The sequence below is a fragment of the Canis lupus genome, chromosome 13 (assembly GCF_048164855.1).
Source record: "Canis lupus baileyi chromosome 13, mCanLup2.hap1, whole genome shotgun sequence".
Taxonomy (NCBI): Eukaryota; Metazoa; Chordata; class Mammalia; order Carnivora; family Canidae; genus Canis; species Canis lupus.
The window spans coordinates 62,221,420-62,248,277 of record NC_132850.1 but is presented as its reverse complement, the minus strand read 5'-3'; the positions used below and the strand labels follow the sequence as shown (position 1 = coordinate 62,248,277).

The 26,858-nt window shown below is 37.1% G+C and overlaps 1 protein-coding gene and 1 pseudogene across 1 annotated transcript in view; one reads left to right on the top strand and one right to left on the bottom strand.

Moving 5' to 3' along the window:
- Positions 1 to 26,858, top strand: part of LOC140603180 (tripartite motif-containing protein 60-like) — a 213,277-nt pseudogene that overhangs the window by 120,147 nt on the left and 66,272 nt on the right.
- The window catches only part of SMIM31 (small integral membrane protein 31), a 61,351-nt gene continuing 35,457 nt past the window's right edge, over positions 965 to 26,858 (bottom strand). The window contains exon 2 of the transcript XR_012006237.1: positions 965 to 1,853. The gene's annotated coding sequence lies outside the window, so the exon portion shown is untranslated. The remainder of the gene's footprint in view (positions 1,854 to 26,858) is intronic.

The following is a 26,858-nucleotide window of genomic DNA, read 5'->3' as shown; positions in this document are numbered from 1 at the left end:
GAGATAGTTTATTTACAACTTATATGCAATCATGAAATGGCAACATTCCTATTTTCAGTGTGATGTCTGTTATACAATGACGGGAATAACTAGAACAGTTGCTTCAGAAGCAACTTGATAGATTTGGTAGATTGGTTATGCTCTAGGCAACAAAATAATAGCCCAGGGATTTGGCAGTTATTCTATTAAACATGTTAGGGAGATTTAATTTCATGTCTCTTTTTTACCATCTGGCCTGAAATACTCTTAATTAATTTGCTATGTGCTTCCCATTCCCACTTAATGCAATATAATGTAAGATGAGTTAGAGGATGAAGTGGGTGGGCACCATCCAAGTATTTTGAACCATATTGTAGACTTTTCTGCTTTCCTGAAAAACCGTATCAAGGAAACCTAAAGGTCTGAAGGAATATCAATACTTTCTAATAATAACAACTAGCCTTTTTGAACAACTGTCTTAGGCACTGAGTTATACATTTTACATATACCGTGTTTTACCCACTCATCAATCCAGCAAAAAAGGTCTTTTTTAATCTTCATTTTTCTTGGAGAACATCAGGGCTTGGAGAAATTAAGTAATTTGCCAAAGGGCACAAAGAAAGATTGGAGTAGATTCAAACCCAGATCTCTTTGTCCTTAAAGTGCATGGTCGGTCCCTTTCTAACTAAATGTGCCCATTTAAATTTTGGTATTTTGACCTATGACCTGGGTGACTTTGTGGTTAACTTTGCTAAAAGATCTGCTGACAATAGTATGCATATCTACCTATGACAGAGAACTGCTTTTATTAACTCTTGCTTGACAGCAAAATGTATAAGACAGGGACAAGTATAGATGAACTGAATCTTTTACAAACTGGAACTCAATAGCCAAAAGCAATATAGACCTAAGCTAGGATTCTTACTAAATGCATGTTCGGTATCTTTGGCAGTATTGTGGATTCCTTTCTGTCACTACAATGCTATCAGTATTGATGATGATGATTTAATATCTATTTATAAGAAAATGACAGGACATTTCACTTTTAGGGAAAAAATGGACATAGAATAACACTTTTTCCTAGATGCTTACACATTATGAATTTACATAGTTCTAGTGTCAGAAGTTTATAAAGACTCATGTCATTGTAAGCCATACTGCACTGCAGAACATAAAAATTCGTGTTTTAAAGCCCATTGAAGCAATGATATTTTCATTTAGTGTGAACAACTCAAAGTTTCTACCTTACGTCTGTAAAAATATGTAATATTCTTTCTATTTCATGTTTATTTCAGAAAAGGAACAGCAATACATTTAATTGTAGTTTGAACAATCATGTATTAGGACAATTAGGTCTCCTACATTACTATATAAGTCTCATTTAAACAAGTGATTAAAATGCATTTTTTCTCTCGGCAAATTATAATAAATGTAATTCGGGCTCTTCTTGCTCTTTGTCCTATCTTATTATTGTCACCACTTTGCCTATATTCCTTTGTACAAACCGTTGTACCTAGCATGGCACGTCACTCTTAATAGGCATAATAAATATTTTTAAATAGAGCTGCGTTACGAAAATGTTACGAAGTCCTCTCCCCAGTATTTCCTTCATTAATGGTTGTTACCATCATGTCTGGTCTGTAAATGCATCTTTCAGCTTTCTTGGCCATCTCTTCCTCTTATTTACTGTGGGTAGGTAGCTCCTGTGGATCACTTCCTCCATCTCCTTAGTGGGAAGAATCTGTGGCTGTGACGTCATAGGCGGCTGCTCTGAACCTAAACAACTTCAATTTTGTGCTCTTTCTTGGGGCAGTTTTTCTTCTTTTGAGACTCTTTTCTTTTCTTTTCCTCTTCCTTTATTTGGTCTTCTTCCTCTGTAATAAAAAAGAATTTAGAAAAAAGGATTGAGAATCAACCATTTAGAAAAGTAGAAATTAACTTTGGTTATAAAGGACTTGGGTACTCACTAATGTCATTTTTCCTGTTGGCTAAGGAAAGGAAGTGGATCTTGGGAAAGAGGATAAAGCAAAGAGGAAACAGAAATCCGACCACTGAGAAGAGACTGTTCAACATTTGTTTCCTCCCGGGTAGTGTTTTTGTTCAATACCATGAAGGCTAATAACATCCTTTATAATACAGGAACTGCCTCTGAAGTGTTTGAACATTTAGATTGATGTTATAGTTAACTGCATGTGAGAAGCATGTCACCTATGAAGACAGAGGGGGCTATAGAGGGTTGGGTGATAGATTCTGGGAGCCAGCTGTGCTCAGATCCTTAGGTTCTGGGGTCATTATCATGCATTCTGGTGGCCGATCTCAGTCTGTTCCAGGGTCCATGGACCTGGTGTAGGGGCTATCAGGATACCATTTCCTCAGACACTAGTTTACATTTCTAGGGAGAAATAAGTCAATCTCCACTTAGATAGAGGCTGTCTTTCAGCGCCTCAAGAAGTCTTGGTTAAGCCTAGGGGACAGGAGAGACAGAACCAGTAAAAACTGGGGAAAACCACTAAACCAAAAGATCCAGATTGTCTTTCCTTTGCCATGAACTAACAGTATGATCTTTGATAAATCTTTTTATTTCTCTGGTTCCATTTTCTAAATTTCTTTTTTTTTTTAAAGATTTTATTTATTCATTCATGAGAGACACAGAGAGAGAGAGAGAGAGAGAGGCAGAGAGACAAGCAGGCTCCATGCCGGGAGCCCGACGCGGGACTCGATTCCGGGACTACAGGATCACGCCCTGGGCCAAAGGCAGGCGCTAAACCACTGAGCCACCCAGGGATCCCCCTTTTTCTAAATTTCTTAGATGAGTGATCTCAGGTGAGCTTTAAAGCACCTTATGGCTTTGGGATTCTACTTCTATCCACTGTGATCATTCATACTGTCTATTGATATCAGTCATTTAGTGCTGATGTCAATTATTCTTACTAGTCTTCACTTATTCATTCATTCAGCAATTACTACTGAGCACCCACTGTGCATCAGGCTTTGTGCTAGATGCCTGGGATACCTCAGTGACAAAGATTCCTGTCTTCTTCTCCCCAAGTCTCCCAAGCTCACATTTTTGCAGACAGAAATAGGCAATAAACAAAAAAGAAGAAAATGTATATTATGATAGTAAGTGCTATACTAAAAAAAAAGTATAACATGACAAGGAGGACCAGGAGTACTGAGGTAAGGAGGAGATTGGAATTTAAGTGAGGTAGTTAGGACAAACCTTATTGAGAAGTTGACAGTAAGTAAAGACCTAAAGAAGGTGAAGAGACAAAGCCATATGGGTATTAGCTTTAAGAGTGATACAAGACGAGAGAGTGATCAGTGGAAAGGCCCTAAGGCAGTAACATGTCTGCATGTTCCAGAAACAGCAAGGATGGCAGTGTGCACAGCAGGATCTGGGGGGAAGAGATAGGGAAGGAAGTCAAAAGGCTAGGGAAAAGGCATTTGGCTCTGTGGGCCATTGTAGGGATTTTAGTTTTGCTCCCAATGAAACAGGAAACTATGACAAGCTCTGGGCTAAAGGACAATACAATCAATTATTGCAGTTCTCCAGATGAGAAGTGATGGCAGTGGACCAGGATGGTGTCAGTGCGAGTTTAACAAGATGTGATCGAATTCTGGTTCTAGTTTGAAGCTAGAGCTAACAGGATGTACTGACAGTTTAGCTAGGGGGTATGAGAGAAAGAGATTTGTCTTGAGCTACTGGAAAGATCCGGCTGTCAGCAACCTTAGAGGGAAGATGATAGGTGGAAGGGATTCAGGGAGTGATATTAGGAATTAAGTTTGGGGGCAGCCCCGGTGGCTCAGCGGTTTAGCGCTGCCTTCAGTCCAGGACATGATCCTGGAGACCCGGGATTGAGTCCCACATCAGGCTCTCTGCATGGAGCCTTCTTCTCCCTCTGCCTGTGTCTCTGCCTCTCTCTCTCTCTGTGTGTCTCTCTCATGAATAAATAAATAAAATCTTTAAAAAAAAAAGGAATTAAGTTTAGGTATTAGAGTTTGAAGTAAAGATGTTGAGCAGAAATGAGGTCTGGCTGAGGGTAAAGACCTGTGGGTCATTCATTTAAAGATGGTGTTTAAAGCCAAAAGACTAGGGACGCCTGAGTGGCTCAGCGGTTGAGCATCTGCCTTTGGCTCAGGTCTGAATTCCGGGGTCCTGGGATCGAGTCCTGTATCAGAATCCCCGCGGGGGAGCCTGCTTCTCCAGGGAAGAGAAGAGGTCCAAGGATTGAGTCCTGGTCCCTCCAATGTGAGGAGGGAACTACAAAAGAGATGAGGAATGACAGGGGAGGTGAGGGGAACCAAATAAATGCATATATTTCTCATTACTGAAGGAATTCAGATTTATAATCAAATTTACTACAGTAAAACTTTTGGCGGCTGAGAATGAGTTAGAAATTTCACAAATTGGGGTACCTGGATGGCTCAGTCAGTTGATCCAACTCTTGGTTTCAGCTCAGGTCATGATTTCAGGGTCACGGGAGTGAGCTCCAGTAGGGCTTTCCTGAATGTACTCAGGGAGGAGTCTGCTTGGGATTTTTTTTTTTTTTTAAGATTTATTTATTTGAGAGAGAGAGAATGAGTACAAGAGAGCACTTGAGTAGGGGGAGAGGTAGAGGGTGAAGCAGACGCAGGGAGTCTCGATCCCAGGACTCCAAGATCCAGACCTCGGCCTAAGTCAGACACTTAAAGGACTGAGCCACCCAGGTACCGCAGCAGTTAGCTCAGAGCCTGCTGGTAAGTAGCCTAAGAGCTGGGCAGTCCTATACATTTAGGAGAATATTGCCACCCTTTCAGAGCCCATTGAGTATATCACTGGTCCACAAGGAGTTCGGGGGGGATTTCTCTGTGGCATGTGTGAAGGAGTGTGATCAGAAGCTAAATGAAGAAAACGGAGACGTTACACATCACTAGGTTGTAGTTCTATGAGGGCAGAGACTATTCTGGTCATCTTTGCTTCACAGAACCCTAGCATGTTGCAATCAATCAGTAAATAGTCATTACATGCATTATTAACTATTTATAATTAATAGTTATTGATTGCTTATGATGTATCAGGGCATGGGAATACAAAGGTGATTACAGTACAACCTTTATTTATTAATCATTTGTTCTTCTTAATCCTATGAGATAGATATTATTAAACCCCTCCTTTTTTTTTTTTAAAGATTTTTAAAAACTGATCTCTACTTCCTATATGGGGCTTGAACCCACAACCCCAAGATCAAGAGTCACATGCTTTACCAACTGAACCAGCGAGATGTCCCTAATCCCTTTTTATAGATGAAGAAAAATGTGATGCTTAGTGATATTAAGCATTTTATCCAAAGAGTCAGGAAGCAAATTTCTAGATCTTCCTGATTCATTTAGTTCTTCTTTCTTTCCTTCTTTCCCTCTCTCTCTCCCTCGCTGCTCTTCTCTCTCTCTCTCTCTCTTCTCTCTCTTTTTCCCCCCCCCCCAATGTCCATTAAATATGTTTCTTTTAGTGGAAGTGAAGCAAGCCTTTGCTATAGGCTACCTGAAGATTTGGAAAAGTGGTATTCTAACCTCGGCTACTGATTGAAATGACTTGAGGCATATAAATATTCCTTCCTTCACTTTTCTACCTCTAAGCACTCATTTACTCTTCATCATGCAGATGTATGGGATGAGATACGTAGAAGTGCTTTATAATTATTGGAAGAATTTTAAAAATTGTGATTAAAAAGCATATGCATAGAATGTACCACCTTAACCATTTTTAAGTGCACAGGTCAGTAGTGTTAAGTCTATTCATATTGCTGTCAGCTAGATCTCTGGAAATTTTTCCTCTTGTAAACCTGAAATGCTGTCCCCATTAGAAAACAGAATGTTGTCCCCTTTTCTCCCTCACCCCAGCCCCTGGTAACCAGCACTCTACTTTCTGTTTCTGTGGATTTGGCTCTAAGTATTTCAGGTAAGTGTAATCATACAGTATTTTGTCTTTTTGTGACTGGCTTATTATGTCCTCAAAGCTCATCTATATTGTAGCATGTGACAGGATTTCCTTTTTATTTATTTATTCTTTTAAAAGTAATTTCTACACCCAACTTGGGGTTCAAACTTATAACCCTGAGAAGAGTCACGTACTCTTATTAACTGAGCCAGCCAGCCAGGCGCCTCCCTCTATTTTTTTTTTTATCAAAGAATAATTGATACAAATATTGTTTTAGCTTTAGGTATACCAAATAGCTATCTGATATTTATATACATTAGGAAATGGTCATTACAATAATTCTAGTTACCATCCGTCAACATACAAAGTTATTACAATATTATTGACTGTATTCCTTATGCTATGCATTGTATTCCTGTGTCTTAATTATTTTATAACTGAAAATTTGCACCTTCAATCCCCTTTACCTATTTCATCTACCCTCCTTCCCATCCATCAGTTGTTCTCTGTATCTATGAGTCTTTTTCCATTTAGCTTGTTTTGTTTTTTATGTTTCACCTCTGACTGATGTATTTCACTTAGTAAAATATCCTCTAGGCCCATCCAGTTTGTCACAAGTGGCAAGGTTTGGGCAGCCCGGGTGGCTCAGCGGCTTAGCACCGCCTTCAGCCCAGGGTGTGGTCCTGGAGTCCCGGGATCGAGTCCCATGTCGGGCTCCCTGCATGGAGCCTGCTTCTCCCTCTGCCTGTGTCTCTGCCTCTCTCTCTGTGTGTCTCTCATGAATAAATAAATTTTTAAAAAATGGCAAAGTTTTATTCTTTTTTTATGGCTGAGCAATAATACATTGTACGTATACATGACATCTTCCTTATCCATTCATCTATAGATGGACACTCAGGTTGCTTCCATGTTTTGGCTGTTGTAAATAATGCTGCAATGAACATAGGGTTGTGTATTTCTTTTTGAATTGGTGTTTTGTTTTCATTGGATAGAAATCAAGAAGTAGAATTGCTGGATCATGTGGTAGATCTATTTTTAATTTTTTGAGGAACCTCCCTACTCTTTTCCATAGTGGCTGAACCAGTTTATATTCCTACCAATTTATCTTCCTACCAGCGTGTACAGGATCATGGGAGTGAATAACATTACCAAGTAGTTAACATTTTCTCCATATCCACACCAATATTTGCTATTTCTTGTCTTTTTGATACTAGCCATTCTGACTGGTATGAAGTGATATCTCATTCTGTGTTTCTTTTTTGTTATTATTATTATTTTTAAAAAGATTTTTATTTATTTATTCATGAGAGACACACACAGAGAGGCATAGGCAGAGAGAGAACCAGGCTCCATGCAGGGAGCCTGCCTGATGTGGGACTCGATCTCGGGTCTCCAGGATCACGCCCTGAGCCGAAGGCAGGTGCCAAACTGCTGAACCACCCAGGCATCCCTGTTTTTCCTTTAATTTAAAAAATTTTGTAATTAATTAATTTTTTAAGTAGGATCCATGCCCATCATGGGGCTTGAACTCAGGACCCTGAAATCCAGAGTCACGTGCTCTACTGACTAAGCCAGCCAGCACCCCTCATTGTGGTTTTGATTTGCATTTTTCTGATGGTTAGTGATGTTGAGCATCTCTTCATGTGCCTGCTAATTACGGATATGTCTTTTTTGGGAAAATGTCTGTTTAGGTTCTTTGCCTATTTTGTAATTAGGTTGTTTTTTAATTGATAATTGAGTTTTATGAGTTCTTTATATATTTTGGAGATCAATCCATTTCCTCCCTTTTAAGGCTGAATTGTATTCATATACCATATTTTGTTTATCAGTTCACCTGCTGATGAGCATTTGGATTGCTTCTACCTCTTGGCTATTGCAAATGTGTTCTATGAACAAGGATGTGCAAATATCTCTTCTAAACCCTGGTTTTAATTATTTTGTATATATACCCAAATATTGTATTGTGGAATCATATGGAAGTTATAGTTTTAATTTTTTGAGGTATCTCCCTACTATTTTCCACAGTGGCTCTACCATTTTACATTCCCAACAATAGTGTCTAAGGATTTCAATTTCTCCACATCTTTGCCAACACTTGTTGTTTTCTCTTGTTTTGATAATAGCCATCCCAGTGGGTGTGAGGTGATATCTCACTATGGTTTTGATTTGCATTTCTCTGATGATTAATGATGTTAAGTATCCTTTCACATGCTTGTCAGCTATTTATTTTCTTTGGATAAATGTCTTTTCAAGCCCTCTGTCCATTTTTAAATGGGATTATTTGACTTTTTATAGTTGAGGTGTAAGAGTTCTTATATATTCTAGATATTAACCTCTTATCAGACACATGATTTGCAAATATTTTCTCCCATTCCATAAATTGCTTTTTTATTCTGTTGATTATATCTTTTGATACACAAATGTTTTGAGGTTTGGTGTAGGGTAATTTGTCTATTTTTGCTTTTGTTGCCAGTTCCTTTAGGTATCATAGCCAATAAATCATTGCTAAGTTCGATGTCATGATGCTTTTCCCCCATGTTTTCTTCTAAGAGTATTATTGCTTTGGGTGTTTTATTTAGTTCTTTATCTCTGTGAATTAACTTTTGTATGTGGTATAATATAGATGGAGTTTTTGTGTCTTTCCAAAATTCGTATGTTGTAATTCTGACCTCCAGTAGAGCTGAATTTGAAGATGAGGGCCTTAAGGAAGTATAAAGGTTAAATGAAATCATAAGGATGGGGCCCCAATATGATAAGGTTAGTGTCCTTATAAGAACAGACACCAGGGAGCTCATTCTCACTCTCTCTCTCTCTTCCTTAATATACACAAAGAAGAGGCACATAACAAGATAGTCACCTACAAGCCAAGAGTAGAGGGTCTTAGAATGAAACCTGTTGTGCTAACACCTTGATCATGGACTTTCCAGCCTTCAGAACTGTGAATTTTGCTATGTAAGCCACTGAGTCCATGGTATGTTACTATGGCAGCCTGAGCTGACTAATATATGGTATAAGATAAGAGTTCAACTTTATTCTTTTTCATGTGGATATTCAATTTTGCTTTGCTTTGCTGAAGATACTGTCCTTTCCCCATTGAGAGATTGTGGCAACCTTGTCAAAGATAATCTGAACGTATATGTGAGGGTTTATTTCTGTGCTCTCTATTCTATTCCATTCATCTAATTTATCTTTATGCCAGTACCACATTATTTTGGTTACTGTAGCTTTGTAATATTTAATAAAATCAGGAAGTGTGAGTCCTCCAACTTCGTTCTTTTCAAAATTATTTTGGTTATTTGGAGTCCCTTGAGATTCCATATGAATTTTAGGATGAAATTTTCTATTTCCACACACAAAAAAAATGCCAATGAGATTTTAATAAGGATATGTTGAATTTGGAGATCACTTTGGTAGTCTTTGAGGAACGCTGGGAAGATTTTTGTGTAAAATCAACTGGTCTTTCTTAGTATTAGTCACAGTTCAGATGATAAATTCATCAATTAAAAATGCTAAGTAAAGAAATTTGGTACTTTGGGGGCACCAGGCTGGCTCAGTTGGTGTAACATGCTACTCTTATTTTGAGGTTATGAGTTTGAACCCCAGGCTGGGTGTAGAAATTACTAAAAAAATAAAAATAAAAAAGGTTCAGTACTTTGAAATGCCTGTAAAATTTAGACAAATTTTGGCAAATTTCTTTAAATTTTAGGAACTGAAGCTTTGGTCTTCATGTTGTTCTTTTCCCTAAATTGTAAAAAATTCTGATTAAATTAGCTATAAAAAACAATTGTTGAAAATAATTCATTGATAAGATTTACAGCAAACTAAACTAAATTAGTTTCCTGAAAGAGGAAGAAATTTGGCAAAATGCTGCCTGCATATTATGTTATTTCCAAATCTCTCCTCTCTTTAAAAAAAAAAAATTAATGAGTTGCTCCCTTTTAAAAAACAAAACAGGATTTTCAATTATATCTTTTTTTATTTATTTATTTTTATTTTTTAAAGATCTTTATTTATTTATTCATGAGAGACACACACACACACACAGAGGCAGAGACATAGGCAGAGAGAGAAGCAGGCTCATGCAGGGAGCCTGATGTGGGACTTGATCCTGGGACTCCAGGACCACGCCCTGGGCCAAAGGCAGGCACTAAACTGCTGAGCCATCCAGGGATCCCCTATATCTTTTTTTTTTTTTAATCTTATTTATTTATTTGAGAGAGAGAGAATGAGCAGTGGGGAGGGGCAGAGGGAGAAAGAGAGAGAGAGAGAGAGAGAGAGAGAGAAGCAGACTCCCTGCTAAGCAGGAAGCCTGAGGCAATGCAAGGCTGGATCTCAGTGGGGATGGTGACCTGAACTGAAGGCAGATGCTTAACTGACTGAGCCACCCAGGTGCACCAATTACCTCCTTCTTTTTAGACAACATTCAACAAACTGCTTTGGAATAGATTAATGATAATGTAAAAATTTGCCACTCAAAGTGTAGTCTGTGGCACTGCACCATTGTATCAGTTGGGAATCTGTTGAAAATGTAGACTCTTAAACCCCACCCAGATCAAACTTCACTAAATGATGTTTGCATCCTGACAAAATCCTCAAGTGAATCAAATACACAGTAAGGTTTTAAGAAGTGCCGGTCAGTGCATATCTGATTTGAGTGGTACTTTGTGTAGCAAGGATCTAAAGCATCAGCTTGCCCTCCATCACCCAGAAAATCTTAAGCAGCTGACAATAATATTGAGGCGAAAATGTTTGCGAATCAATACCAAAATGTTTGAGAACTGATGCCACAGACAATTAGTATAGACTAATTCATTTTTTAAGAATGACTAAACTTATCAAAATATAATTTTTAAAACTCAGTGATTACAATGTCATGCTTTTTTTCATGTAAGCAGATAAATTTATCTTTTTAGTACAATTAATTATTTTAATGACAATTTGAAAAACACTAATCTACTTAATGTAGTAATTTTATTGAGAATAAGAAGATATAGTCCAAGATAACTTTAGAAGTAAGTGTAAGTTAATAATGAATGTGGATAGAAACTACATATAGTCAATGTATATATAATCTTAGTATTTGTTGATTGACTTCATATATTTTCCTTTGGGTCAATATTATTCTAAAAGTTGTTAAGGCCTTTAAATTTTATTTTTTGAGATAACCTGTATGGGATTTTTTTTTTTTTTTTAACATTAAAAGTATTTACTGAGGTGCCTGCCTGGCTCAGTGGGAAAGGTCATGAGTTTGAGTCCCATGTTGGATGTAGAGATTACTGAAAAAAACAAACTTAAAAAAAAAAAAAAGGATTTACTTATAGGTCCTTTTCAATGTAGAATCTAATGGTGATAATAGACTTTTTTCTAATGAACAGCACTAATTATTTGACTGAATTACAGTAACCCTAAGTATTCTAAGAGTTGAGTAAGATTTATTCCTGAATAGTCTAGAAAGTAAAACTTTTGTTTAAAATATAGAATTGATCTTAGTCACCTTATATTTTTCTGTTTTTCATTTTTCAGAAACCATGTACTAAAATGATGAGTCAAACCTGATGCTTCTTTACTTATTTGTAACCATAAGGATTGATAAGTACTGTGTGAAGTCACTTAAAGCAAAACACTCATATATTGAAATTTGTTGAGTTACTTTAATAGGGATTTTGAAATCTGTAAAATAGGCAAATATAATTCCATTTTCAGAGTTTTTTTAAAATACGTGAATGCTAACCCATTTAAAAAGATTTGAACTCACAACCCTGAGATCAAGACCTGAGCTGATATAAGAGTCAGACATTTGGGATCCCTGAGTGGCTCAGCGGTTTGGCGCCTGCCTTTGGCCCAGGGCGCGATCCTGGAGACCCGGGATCGAATCCCACGTCGGGCTCCCGGTGCATGGAGCCTGCTTCTCCCTCTGCCTGTGTCTCTGCCTCTCTCTCTCTCTCTCTCTCTCATGAATAAATAAATAAAAAAAAAAAAAAAAAAAAAGAGTCAGACATTTAACCAACTGAGCCACCCAGGTGCCCCCATTTGAAAAGATCTTTTAAATGCAGTATCATTCAAGTGGCTGATATCAGGTAAATAAATTGTTTAACTTATAAGTCCTTTAAGTTTCCTGATTAGGTGTTTTAGTCATCATAGTATTTCATGTATGTTTTTAAAAGTAAGTAAAAGAGGCCTAGGAGAATTCTGAAGCTGTGGCAGCCTACCAAAGACTATGTTTATTATCTTTTATTTACTGCGAGAGAAAAGTAGGCATCACCTAAAGAAAGGGAAGCTGCGAATGGTCTCCAGATGAATAAATGCATATTTCAAGAGTCTTCTCAGCAAAGCTAGGTTTCTAGTCTTTTGCTACTTTGGAAGGAACGTTCTGCATAAAAGTGGCATATCATGAAAATAACTAAAAGGTGTCAGAGAGTAGGGAATCCGAGAGAGGGAAACATTAACCTCAGTTTTTTTCATGAGAAGGATAAAATATCAAAGAAAGAATTTTTTCTCAATAAGAACCATCTTCCCACATTGCTTATCTGTGAGTTGCAGAAATACTCGGTGGTGATGCAAACACATTGATGAAGAAGCATCAGATTAATAAAGATTAGTTAAACTCTTACATTTATGGTAATTACTAGGAGGTCAAATTGATTTGCTTTCATTCTTTTCTAGATATAGATCCTATATATAGGTAGGAGTAATACTTGAAAGGTTAAGTAACAATTATACATTGAGAATATCAGGCCTCTACACAATGAAGTTTCTCTTAGAATTGACATATATTGGTAGACATAAATGGAAGTGTAATTATTTTGAACAGTTCATGTTAAATGACATGACTTTCATGTAAGTATCAAATTATTAAGTTTTTCCTTAATCTGATCCATATAGATATTTGACCAAACTTTTGATATGACATCTAGAATGTCACTATAGATAAGGGAGGGACTCTAGGTCCTCACCTTCACCCTACTGAACTCATTTATACCTCTATTATCTTTGGTTCTCCTACAACACTCTCACACCAATGCTGTTGACAAACCTGTTTCTGCATTCCAGGACTGTCAGCTAATTATTTGCAGGTCTTTGGAATCCGCAAACATTCAAAGACTAGCACTGAAGTTGATTGAAAGACTCCTTATGATAATTAAATTATTCTTGAATTCTTGTGTATAAAGAAAAAAAATTCCAGAAATAGTCCCTTTTGAAATTTTCTTTCCCCTCAGATCACAAAGAACTTTTAAAATAAGGACATTAGCATCACACACGAATAAGGGCTTTGTTTCAGTTGCTCCCTAACTCTCAAGTTGCATTAATGTCACAGAACTCTCCAACTTTTCTGGTAAGATGTAAAATCAAATGCATTTTACTTTCTGAATTGATGGATTTTATATCTGAAATAGTATATAAGGATACCACAGAGTGCTATGTGAAATGATTTGAAATTTCTGAAAATGACATATAAAATGTTGGATAAGTTTCATGAAATGAGTTCAAGGAGCAGTCTTAAAAATGGGGAGAAAATGAATTTTATAGATTAGGATTGGACACTAGAAGTTGGTTGACTAGAAATGTTTTTTTCAAAAAAAAAATGTTTTTTTTCATCAGTACTAATAGCCAGGACACTAATTTCTGTGACTCTGTTTCTCCTTTTATAAAATGAAAGTTCTAATATTTTCCATGGATTTACCACATGGAAAAACAAAGAGTGTATATAAAATATTTAGTGAAGATACCATTTATCTTTGTAAATACTGTGATTTATCAGAACAATTAGCTCTAATGAACCTAAATAGAGAAAGTAATTATACTCAGCTTTCAAATTATTTTTTCTTTTTTCCAGTTTTGTAAATTGAGATGTAATTGACATATAACATATTAGTTTTAGATGTACAATGTAATGTTTTGCTATATGTGTATATTGTAAAATGACCATCATAATAAGTCTAGTTATATCTGTTATAAACATAGTTGTACAGCATTTTTCTTGTGATTAAAATTTTTTTTTTTGTGATTAAAATTTTTAAGCTCTACTTAAACTTTTTAATTTTCATTTTTTTCTACTTAAACTTTTTTTTAGCAATTTTCAAGTACACAATACCATATTATTAACTGTAGTCAACTACTTTTCTGAAACATAAATACTGGACAGTATTAAAGAAGTTCTTCCAAATCAGGACCAATGTTCAGTGAACACTGTTGATATCTCTACTACTTCCCAAGAAAAGCAAAGTTTTGAAAAGACACTTGAAAACCATTTGTATAAAGTGAAGTCTTCCTAGTAATACAAGAGTGAGGATGGTAGGGAGAGTCTTTGAAAAGGATTGAATTAAATAGCTGAGCAATGCGCCTAGACTGGGAATGGTATCACAGCCTTGAAAAACTGATAGTAACACATGCCCCAAGGTGGTACATATGTACACAAACGCATTGCCAAAGATGTTGAAAGCACAAGTATGTGTCTAAGTGAGAACTTGATGCCATATTCAAAGACTTTCTCTTAAATGGTTGACTTTTTAAATCACTAAAGAGACTAGAACAGAACAGGACACAAAACAGACCTATATCCTTGGGCAGCTGATAGTGTGCATATGTTTACACAAAGTGCATTTTCTAAAGAGGGAGGGATTTAGGGGTCAGGTTGAAGAGATGTAGAATTGTCGTTATCCAAGTAAAGTGAGTTCTAGTTTGTGACATTTGAGATTGAATTGTCAGAGAAGAAAGAATACAGAGAACACTACGCTTAACCTGTTTTTATTCACTAGTCCTAACTTTGTAAAGAAAAAAAAAAAAAAGGGCCCAAATGCTTATTTTTAACTTGAAACAAAAAGAAAGGTATAGAGAAAGGGAAATAAGAGAGGAAGGAAGGAGGAATGGGTGGTGGTGGTGGTGGTGGGGTGGTTTAAAGTACCAGAGAAATGCTATATTTATCTTGTGAAAATATGCATTTCTTTCTCTAAACAACTCATAGAAGTTATAAAAGTCCTGGCACACCATTTAGCAGCTCTCCCCTCCCTGGTGTTGCCTAAGGAATAGCAACATTAATTTCAATTTACCACAAGTACCATTATCCTATTTTTCCAAAGTAGTTTTAAGAATTACTTAATGAAAACTCTGAGATGTAAACAAAGAACACTGAAAGTTATTAAAATATAACCATCTACTCCTGAGGATAGGACTTAAAGTTATTCTTCTTTCCTCTAATTTTCTGTCCTCAAAAATTTCTGGAAAATGTTCTTTAGTTTCTGCAAAGAATTATTGGTGTTAATTGTAACCTCATGGTTTCACTAAAGATTCCAAGAATAAAATGGGTGCTAACCTAAGGTTTAGCCATTTTTTCATAAATATCTTTGCATCCTGTACATACCCATTTACATTTTACATCTGGGTGAAGTCAGGCAGGCTCTAAGCCTCTAAACTCCCTAGTGTCAGAGTATTCAAACCAGGCAGTGACAAAGCACTTGGGGCAAAATTCAATCAAGCTTTACTGGTTTGGATATTCGACCTAGAGAACCTTGCCACTAGCATTTAGGCACAAAAGAAGGTAAAAGCTAAAAGTAGCTAAAGTGTGAGTACATTTTTTTTAGATAATCAGTCTTTGACCCAAGAATAAAGCCTTAAGATTCTAGAAGGAAATATACATAAAAGCTAAAATACATATTCAAAATTAAAATAAAAACTTAAAAAAATAAAACATATTCAAGTGAGCAAATATTCATCTTTTTCCCTCTGCGCTCTTCCTTTCTCTTTCTCTCTTTGTATTTCTAAATCCTAGGATTTGTTTTTCTTTTCTTTTTTTTTTTTTTTTTAAGATTTTATTTATTTATTCATGGGAGACACAGAGAGAGAGAGGCAGAGACACAGGCAGGGGGAGAAGCAGGCTCCCTGCAGGGAGCTTGATGTGGGACTCAATCCCAGGACCCCGGGATCATGACCTGCACCGAAGGCAGACGCTCAACCACTAAGCCACCCAGGCGTCCCTAAATCCTAGGATTTCTGATGATAATTCTCCCCACTGAATGGTGGAATATTAAGTACCCATAAAAAATGTAGTTATCAAATTTTCCAGAAAGATGACATTGATGCACTTTTTCCCCTGTAATTTTGACCACGTCCTGGGAACAGTGTTAGGTAGCTCTTGGATGGAAATTTCAATGTCTCCTCTACAATCCTAATATAACCCACTACATAAAACTGGAGCCACTAAGGCTGTCACTGCTGGTGGGTGGAGGTTGGTTTACTGGGCAAATGATTTAGCAAACATCCTTCAACTAGGATTAAGTTCCTGGGAAATTGTGTTATAAAAATAAAACATAAATTCTACCACTTTCCTCAAATCTGTAAAGTTGATTTTCCTTAGGGTTATAATTTTTAGATGTAAATTTAATATTGGTTTACTGTACAGATATACTTTCTTAAAAGTGCTTGGTCTCTTGACTATCTCAGATGGGAAAACCATAGCTTACGTGGTCCTCAGGGATAACCACTCTCCCTCATGCTACGTAATTTTACCATCTACAAACTGAAGTTTGGGATTAGATTCAGGGAACTGAGACGATCCATGCTGCCTGTAGCCACGACATTTAACAATCTATTCCAAATGATACTCTGCTTCTACCGTTGTAAGAGGGTGTCTGGTCCTACAATTCTTGAAACACAGTTTTCCATTCCTTAAAGAGACCTATATTAAAACTTATGTAAGATATAGGTTGCATATTTCAAAGTTAGATCTCTATCTCAAGAATCTATCTCATTAATAAACAAAATATTCAGTGCATATATAAATAATTCCTTGAATATGACTACTGTTTTGTGGTTTCCAAGGTTTATCTGAATACATCATTTCATTGGATTCTCCTACCAGGCAAGGTAGGTGGTATTATCTCCATTTTACAGAGTAGGATATTGAGGCTTACAGATATTTGATGACCGACTTTGAATTTCAAAGTTAGTAAAGTTTTTGAGAAATAAAGCAGTGTAAATCAACAAAAATAGCTAAGAAACCCATTTTGGAGTGATTTTTAAATGTTTTTGTCCTGAAGAAATATTTCTTTTTCCTTTAGTAAATGTTTCAAGACTGAACTATTCAAGGAATTAAAAAGAAAAAAAAAAAAAAGACCCTCCACCCCCAGGGAGATGTGGGGGGTGGGGGTCATAGGGTGGTGGTGGGGGTGGTGGTTGGAACCCTCAGCAGCAGCTTAAAAGCAAAGCTCTTTTTGTCCAAAGACACAATATTCCAGAAGTACCCATGGCAGCCTATATAATCAGTTGAATGAGCCCCACTATGGCACATTCCTTTGAGACGGTTTCATATTGATTCTTGTTTAGATTCCCAGGTGTGTAAATAGAATGTAAGATTCCCAAACTAGCTTTTTCTTATTTGCATCTTAATGCCCGAGGAAGTAAACCTTGGGTCTTATTTCTCCCAAGATCTTTTGTAGTCTGTTAAACAGGAGTCAACAAACCATGTTCTTGAATTTACTGGTTTACTGCTGGATTTCCATTCATTTGAAATTCGTTATGTAGTATCTAATTCCACCTGTTTGTGGGTTATTTTGCCATCTTTCAAAAGATTTCCTATCCCCATCAAATGGTCTTTTCTGCATCAAAAAAGCCTTATTTGGATATGTGGCATTTTCTTTTTTCTTTTCTTTTCTTTTCTTTTCTTTTCTTTTCTTTTCTTTTCTTTTCTTTTCTTTTCTTTCTTTTCTTTTCTTTTCTTTTCTTTTCTTTCTTTTCTTTTCTTTCTTTTCTTTTCTTTTTTCTTTTCTTTTTTTCTTTTCTTTTCTTTCTTTTCTTTTCTTTTCTTTTCTTTTCTTTTCTTTTCTTTTCTTTTCTTTCTTTTCTTTTCTTTCTTTTCTTTCTTTTCTGTTAATTCTTAAGTAATCTCTACACCCAATGTGGGGTTTTGAACTCACAATCCTGAAGTCAAGAGTCTCACATGTTCCTCCTACTGAGCCAACCAGGTGCCCTATGGCATTTTCTAATATCAAGAACCAATGGCATGAGCAATTACATTTACCAATCACATATTAAACTGTTGTTTGTTTCAGAATTCAAATAAAGAGATAGCTAAGCTGCCATCATTAGTCTATAATTTAAGGGCAGTCTTTAGAGTCAAGCTTGGAATGTCTTTTGTACTCAAATCATATATTTTACATCTCCCTAGAGAGTGGTGAGAAAGTCTTGATGTCCCCTTACAGCTCCCACACTATTAATCTTGTCTCCCAGCTGGGCCTCTGCTTCCAACTTTCTTTCTTCATAGTTACTACTATGTTACTCCTCGTTTTTATTTTTAGGGCCACCATTCTTCCTTTGCTTTTCAGCAGATGGTGTGTGAGCAGCAGAATTTATTATGCCTCGGTGAGGGGAAATCATGCCTGGAATCCTTGTCATTTTCAAGTTACTAAAGCAATGCTCTGGTAGTTAATTATGTCATAACACAAATGGCTTCTCTATTTTACATTTTCTGAAGTTTTTTTTTTTTTTTGTAGAAGTAGTTACAGAGAAGTAAGTGTATATAAGTGAGGTAAAAATGTATAAGTGAAAAAATTATTTTATTTCAGCAAGATGTGTTATATCTTTTTATATAAAAATCTGAAGAACACACTTTTCTATATTGGCAGACCACTTTGCATTCAAAAATGAATTTAAGATATCCAGTACATTCGTTGTATTGAAATGACTACTGTAAAAAAATACTATGATGTCTTTTTTTTTTTTTTTTAAGGATTTTATTTATTTATTCATGAGAGACACACAGGGAGAGAGAGAGACAGAGACACAGGCAGAGAGAGAAGCAGGCTCCATGCAGGGAGCCTGACGCGGGACTCGATCCTGGGTCTCCAGGATCACACCCTGGTCTGAAGGCAGCACTTTACCGCTGAGCCACCAGGGCTACCCTATGATGTCTTTTAAAATTATCCTTTATGTACAGATATACACACTTATTCTTAAAGAACTTTAAACTTTGCAGTACTATTTATATGCTTATTGTCATTTATATACTATATTCTTTGATATTTGACATGAAAATGCAAAGCTCTGCCATTTATTTATTTATTTATTTTTATTTTTATTTTTAAAGGTATTTATTTATTTATGATAGTCACAGAGAGAGAGAGAGGCAGAGACACAGGCAGAGGGAGAAGCAGGCTCCATGCACCGGGAGCCCGATGTGGGATTCGATCCCGGGTCTCCAGGATCGTGCCCTGGGCCAAAGGCAGGCGCTGAACCGCTGCGCCATCCAGGGATCCCAAGCTCTGCCATTTAATGCTGCATTAAATAATTCTCTTTAAGTTCACATATTTCAACTAAAGTATTTGTATTGCTTTAGAGATAAAGTAGTGTTCCACATGCTTCTTTAAATTTTATTTTTTAATTTACATAAAATAGAACTCCCTTTTTTTTGGTGGAAAATTCCATGAATTTTGCCAAGACAAAAGTGTCACCATAAATAGGATATAGAACAAGACCCTTTATTCAAATTTCCTCGTGTTATTTCTTGTAGTCAAGTCTTTCTCCTATCCTTACCAGCTGGCAAACCACTATTGTTTTCTGTTCATAGAGTTTTTCCTTCTCCAGAATGACAAACAAATGGAAACCTATGATATGCAACCTTTTGAGTTTGGCTTCTTTCCCTTAGCACAACAGTTCTCAACTGAGAGCATCTTTGGCCTCCACAGAAGACGTCTGACAGATTTGGAGACAGTATCTGGTTTTCAGAACTGGGGGAGTGCAATGTGGATCTAGTGGGAAGAGGCCAGGGATGCTGTTCAATATCCTGTGATGCACAGAACAGCCTCCCACAGCTAAGAATTCTCTGGCCTAGAACGTCGATGAAGCTAAGATGGAGAAACACTTAGCATGATGATGCATTTGAGATCCGTCCATATTGTTGTATAGATCAGTAGCTCATTCTTTTTTATTTCGGAGTAGTACTGTGATATATGGATATATTTGCCCACTAAAGGACATTTGGGTTCCCAGTTTTTGGCACTTCAGAAAGTTTTTGAGTGAACACAAGTACTGGGAGGATTGCCTGATCATATGGCAAGTGTATGTTTAACTTTATAAAGAATCTAAACTGTTTCTCAGGCTGTACTATTTTATTTTATATTGCCACAAGCAACATATGAGAGTTCCAGTTGCTCTGCATCTTTGGCAGGACTGGGTAGTGGGTATTTTTTTTTTTTCCTAATTTAGTCATTCTAATGGGTCTGTGGTAGTATCTCATTGTGGTTTTAAGTTTGTCCATTCTGGTTAATTTTTAGATTTAGAATTTAATGCACATTTTCTGAGATTTCAAAATATAGTATCACATAAATAAAGTCTGTAATAACTGGCAAAAAGTTATGAATGTCTTGTAGACTTTCATTCAGCTCTTCCTCATTATAGAGCTACTGATCCTTTTACAATTTCTATTCTAAGAGAATCCAGTTTAACAGTGTTAGGATTCACTGATCTACAAGGATCTTCAGTACATGCCTGGTCCAGGCTACATGGATTTTGAGAAAAGGTGAAGGAGGAGAAGCCACCCCCATTTTAATTTAATTTAATTTATTTTTTTAAGATTTTATTTATTCATGAGAGACACACACACACACAGAGGCAGAGACACAGGCAGAGGGAGACGCAGGCTCCATGTAGGGAGCCTGATGTGGGACTCGATCCCAGGACTCCAGGATCACGCCCTGGGCCGAAGGCAGGCGCTAAACCGCTGAGCCACCCAGGGATCCCCAGCCACCCCTGTTTTACATATAATTAAAGGATTATTTGTAAGTTTAATGCACTTCTCATAGTTCACTGGGGAAAGGAACAAAATCTCTCTCTTTTTTTTTTTAAGATTTTATTTATTTATTTCTGAGAGACACAGAGACACAGACAGAGGGAAAAGCAGGCTCCATGCAGGGAGCCCGACATGGGACTTGATCCTGGGTCTCCAGGATCACGAAAAGGGACAAAATCTTAATGTCCTTTTTATCTAGCACGATCATTGGCATGAAGTGAATTCCACAGAGGCAGCTTTTGAGCAAAACAGAATAAAAATAATTTTCTTAGATTCAAGTGTCCATAAAACATTTTCTGTTACTGGTTGGCTGCTGAAATTACTTCTGAGATTCATATAAAGAACTAGTTACCTATTCTCACAATTTGCTATATTCCCACCTCTAGCCACAGGCTATTAAATGGTTTCTTGCATCTTTTCCTTCTTTTTTTTTTTTTTTTAAATTTATTTATGATAGGCACACAGTGAGAGAGAGAGAGGCAGAGACACAGGCAGAGGGAGAAGCAGGCTCCATCTCCATGCACCGGGAGCCCGATGTGGGATTCGATCCCGGGTCTCCAGGATCGCGCCCTGGGCCAAAGGCAGGCGCCAAACCGCTGCGCCACCCAGGGATCCCTCTTTTCCTTCTTCTTAAATGTAACTTCATTGATCTCTATTTCAATGCAGGGATTTCTCTAGATTAGGTGTGTCAGGAGTATTGATGCTGAGAGGATGTTATGATTTCATTCACAACAAACTTGAAATTTGCCATCAGAAAGAACTAACTGTGGCCCTCTATCATTCTGGTCATGATCAAGGCATCCAGGTGAGAGAAATAGATAGGAGGACCTCAGTCCCACTAGTGGCCATGGCTTAACTTTGGACAATTTAATTAATAAGGGGCAGAAGGCTCATGGCATCCAATGAGAACAGAAAAAAATTGCAGAAAATTAGTTTTAAAACTGTTTGTAATAAGAGTGCATCTACAGATTGGCCAGCAGCCTCAATTTGGTCTTTTTGCTAACGGGCTTTCCTCACTTTTATGAAGTGAAGGCAGAGGCGTACAATTTGGGATCCAGACACTTTGGCATTTTGTTCCTAACAATTTAACTGGAAACCTTGGTGCCTGTGGCCTTTGGCACCCAAAGCACTCTGTTGTGAAGTATTAGTTCAGCATGCTGGGTAGTCCACCCACATGGTACAGAAATAGCCTAGGGTGACCAAAATGCAAACCCAACTCTAATTATTTGAGAATTGGAAATGAGCACACACAGTCCTCATCTGCGTGCTTTATTAAGACCACACTGTTTCAGTTATACATATCCCAGTGTGAACTTCTCTGGGATCAGAAGACATTTCATTTATGTTTCATTTTAGGTAATTTACGTTTAAACTTGGGTAATTGCAAGCACCACTTTAAGGGAGTTAATGATGCCCTCATTTGAAAATGATGTAGCCAACGCTTTGGATTTACATTTGTTCCTTCCTTTCTCAATATTATTTTACATTTTCCTCAGGGTAGGAGGTCACTTTTTTCCCCCACAAAAAGTTCACTACCATAGTACACAACGGTGGATTACTTTGTTCAAGGACACTTGGATTTAGATGTGAGGGTTGATTTGGCAACTCAATCACACAGCTACTTCTGAATCAATTCTGCTTTCCACACTTGCATCTGACTCAATTGTGCTAAGAACCTGAATCATGACCATGCACTCAGACCCAGATCTGTCTTGCTAGCTAGAACCTTGGGCACATTGCTTCTGGGAGTTTCCTTTTCCTTATCTCTCAAGTAGAGATAACAATATATCCCTACTTTATAATGTGGTCACAAGGATCAAATGAGTAAAAATGCTTGGCATGCAGCAAACACTTAAATTATTATTATTATCTTTATACCATCAATTATTGAAGATGTGTTATTTTGTAGACAACTCAAGTTGTGTACAAAAGAAAATAATCTTACTCCAGTCATCAACTAACTCCCTCAGTGTGTGCTGGTACTATTGAATTCATTTAGTATTATTAAAAGCATGTATTTATTTTTTTGTTTGGGGTTTATTTGTTGTTATCGTTGTTTGGAAAAAGGTGTATTGGTACTGCAGAAAAAAAAATGCTTCTCCTCATTACATGAGTAAAATCTACATCTTCCTTCCTTTGGTTTTTCAACACTACTCCTGAGTGCTGTATAATTTATATCTTATGGCTGTTTATTGACTGATCTGTGAGACATATCTAGAAAAAATAGGAATTTCCTTAAATGACAAGTGTGTTTGGTGCTGTCTGATTAACATGAAATCACTGTGGTGGTGATTTCCTTTATGAACAGATCACTTTATTTTTTTTTAATTGTTTATTTCTTTTAAAGATTTTATCCATTCATCCATGATAGACACACAGAGAGAGGCAGAAACATAGGCGGAGGGAGAAGCAGGCTCCTTGAGGTGAGCTGGCCGTGGGACTCCATCCTGGGACTCCAGGACTACACCCTGAGCCAAAGGCAGGCGCTCAACCACTGAGCCCCCCAGGTGTCCCTGAACAGATAACTTTAAATCAAATGTTTCTGATTGGCAGACCCATGAAACTTAGAAAGCAGACAAATTTGTTCTGAGGTCAGAATTGTGTTCACTTTATGTCCATCTGATTCCATGAGTTTTGCAATCTTTTTTAATTTTTATTTTTAAATGAAGTGTCTTTCAAAATTTCAGTGGTGCTGAGTGGAGACACATTCATTGTTTCTCCCTCATTGAGGCTACATCTTGCCTGGGTGGCCTCCATGTCATCTTCTTGCTTGTCTTCCTGCCTTGTCCAACATTATCTTTCCAATCTAGTCTGAATGATCTTTTAAAAAATATGTATCTAATTTTGTCTCTGCTCTGCTTAAAATCATTAACCATTGTCCCTTTGCTCATGGGATAAAATCAGAAACACTGACCTTGGCTTCTAGCCCACTGATCTACCTCATCCCAGTCACTCTGCCTGACCCTTTGTGACCAAACCCTATGTGGCATCGTGTTAGTTCTTTGTACCCCTTTCCATCAAATGGCTGGCTCATTTGATCTTCCGTAAGAGGAATGCTGGCTCTCATCTGCTCCCCTCACCCCCACCACCATTGCCTTACCCTCATCTCCTTCAATGCTCAGCTTAAATGTCATTTCTCAGAGACCTTTTTCTGGGTCTCTAACGTGTGGTTGGATTCTCATATTGTACATCTCTTGGCACTTTATATTTCTTCCTAGCTCTTATCACAGCCGTAATAAAATAGTTATGTGATTAGATATTCAATTTCCCCAACATCATGTATGTAAGTTGTAGGAGGGGAATTTTAATGATCCAAATAGTCAACATCTACCACAGTGAATGCATGTTAAGCTTTTGATTGATATTTCTCAAATACATGATTGAATGACATGTTCATTACTCTACTGTCAATGTCTAAAATATAGCAGATGCCCCAATAGTATTTAATGACTAAATAAAAATTTTGTTTATTCAGAAAGAAAAGGGTTGCTACAGTAGTGTGGAGTATGTCGTAGTGAATCAGAGTGAGAAGACTCTCTGAGCTTGCTGAAAACCCAGGGAGAAAATGTAATGGACTATTTGAATGATGATCGGCTCACTGGAGTTATTTTGTGTTCCTCCAGGTTTGCTTGTTTAAGGAGTTCAGAGGGTATTGCACTTGGGTCAGGATATATGGTTCTGTTACTGCCTGGCTGTGTAACTTCAGAAAGTCATGTATCTCCTAGAACAGAAAGGACACAGGGATCTTCCTACCTCCCTAACCAACATCATAGGTTTATAAGAGTCCCACAAAAACCATGAAAGTACTTTGAAAACTGTGAGCAGTTATAGGCGCATGATTATTTAACTGTGGAAGGAATTTACAATAGGTTGTTGGTAAAATACTCAGTTCAGAAGGGCCCAAAGTCCTGTGTCCCAATTCTCCTCTCCAGAGTTACTCACTTTTGGCAGTTTCTCTGTGTTCTTGTCCTTCTAGATATGATCAATAGATCATGTGTGTGTGTGTGTTCATCTATGTGTGTGTGTATATGTATATTTATAAACACACATATAAATATATATGCAAACCCAAAAGCACAAATCAGATCATAATATAATTCGGGAATATATTTTTCCACTTACTGTGGCTTGGATATTTTAATGACAGTTCATATAGAGTTCTTTTAGCTATTGCATGATATCCTTTTGTGTGCATTTACTATGATTTATCTTATTTCTATATCGATGGATATATAGCTTGTTTCCACTTTTTTCACTACTGTAATCAGTGCTTCAGTGAACATCCAATTTGATTTATCTTCTGTGATTAAAATCATTCAAAGCTTCCTATTTTTACCCTCTGCACTTACATCTCATGCCACATAAGTCTGGTGCTTACAGAGTAGCAGGAAAACGGAAGGTGTCGGTATAGTATTCCCTCTAGCTGCAGGGAAGCTCCAGAATGGTTTCTAGTAGTACTTCCCGGCTCTAGAGGATAGGTGGCCTGTTCTCTGCATGTGATTTTCTTATTTTGTCATCACCTTTACAACTCTTTTGCTTAAACATGTTGCTTTAACTTTCTCTTTATATAAATTTCTAAAAGTCTACCTCTTCCCAAAAGTCTGCATAGGCTAATTTAACTACAATTTATTTTATTTTATTTTATTTTATTTTATTTTATTTTATTTTTTTTTAGGTTTCATTCATTTATCTGACAAAGAGAGGACAAGTAGGCAGAGCGGCAGGCAGAAAGAGAGGGAGAAGCAGGCTCCCTGCCAAGCAGAGAACCAGATGCAGGGCTCGATCCCAGGACCCTGGGATTATGATCTGAGCCCAAGGCAGATGCTTAACTGAGGAGCCATCCAGATGCCCCTCAACTACAATTTTTTGATGCCATCAAGATTCTAGTTTTTTTTTTAAAGCAAGCATTTATTGAATTGTTATAGTGCTCCTCTCACTACACTAGAGACAAATGCAGATATAAGTACTTCGTGAGGTTTCTGTAGTTATTCCTTGCTTATAAATTGTCACAATCCAAGTTAGCAATGGCTAACAGGTGTGCCCTGGCCCACTCTTCAGAGCTCTACTGCTGAATTTTGCTCCCTATACAAAACTTTGCATTTGCTCCTGCTGAGTGCACATGGTGCTCTCTGGGAGATGGCATGATACGGTTAAAGTGGGATAAAACCTTTCTTTGTAAGAGGTCAGGGAGTTCCTTAACATCAGATCAGTATCAAAATATTATATGTTTCCTGGAATGTGCCAGAATTTTGCCTCATGAATATTTAGAAGTCTGTGGTCAGGGCAGTGAAGCAGTTACAGTCAACAGTTACACGGAGACCAGTTGTTTAGTGAAGTAACTATGGAAGCATTTATAGGCCTTGCAAGAGATTATTAGGCTATGGCCATGGCTGTGCTGTAACAATCTCTATTCGTTGACACTGTTTTGTATTTGTCCAATGTTCCTTTAAGTAAGGAAACAGCCACCCAAATTCCAGAATTCAAATTTGTGCCTGCAACAATTTTTTTTTTTTTTTTTTTTTTGCCAGTCAGAAGGTCTTTCCAGAACAAAGAGGTGTCTTTTCTGCTGAAGAAGAACTGTAATATCTGTTACAGAGTTGAGTAGCAGGTACTCAACAAATATTTCTTTTTTTTTTTAAGTTTTTAAATAATTTTTAAATTTAGGTAATCTCCACACTGAATGTGGGGCTTAAACTCATGTCTTTGAGATCAAGAGTTTTACACTCTTCCAACTGAGCCAGCCGGGCACCGCAACAAGTATTTCTTACTATCAACTGGCACCCAGTGTCACCAAGAAAATCAAAGCCCAAACCCAAAAAGAAACAACAAATCACAAAATTAGAACTAGCTTGTAAGCTGCTATAGCAGTGAGACTTACGTCTATAGAACTGTGCTAATTTGGAGCAAATAAACAGTACATGTAGGAGGAATGCCAAGAGTATCCTCCTAACATCAGCAGATGGATCAACCTAGGAGACATCCTAACTGCAGCAGGCTGTTAGAGCCACGAACACTACCACCCTACACACAGCAGGTGTATGCACAAACCGAAGAGCAGTCTGGACCACACCAATAAAAAAAGTAAGATAACGAAAGTAGCATCTATGATTCGTTGTTACAATAGGTAGTGTTTGTTTTAAATATATTATTATGTCTTAATTTTCACAACAGCCTTGTGTGGGTAAT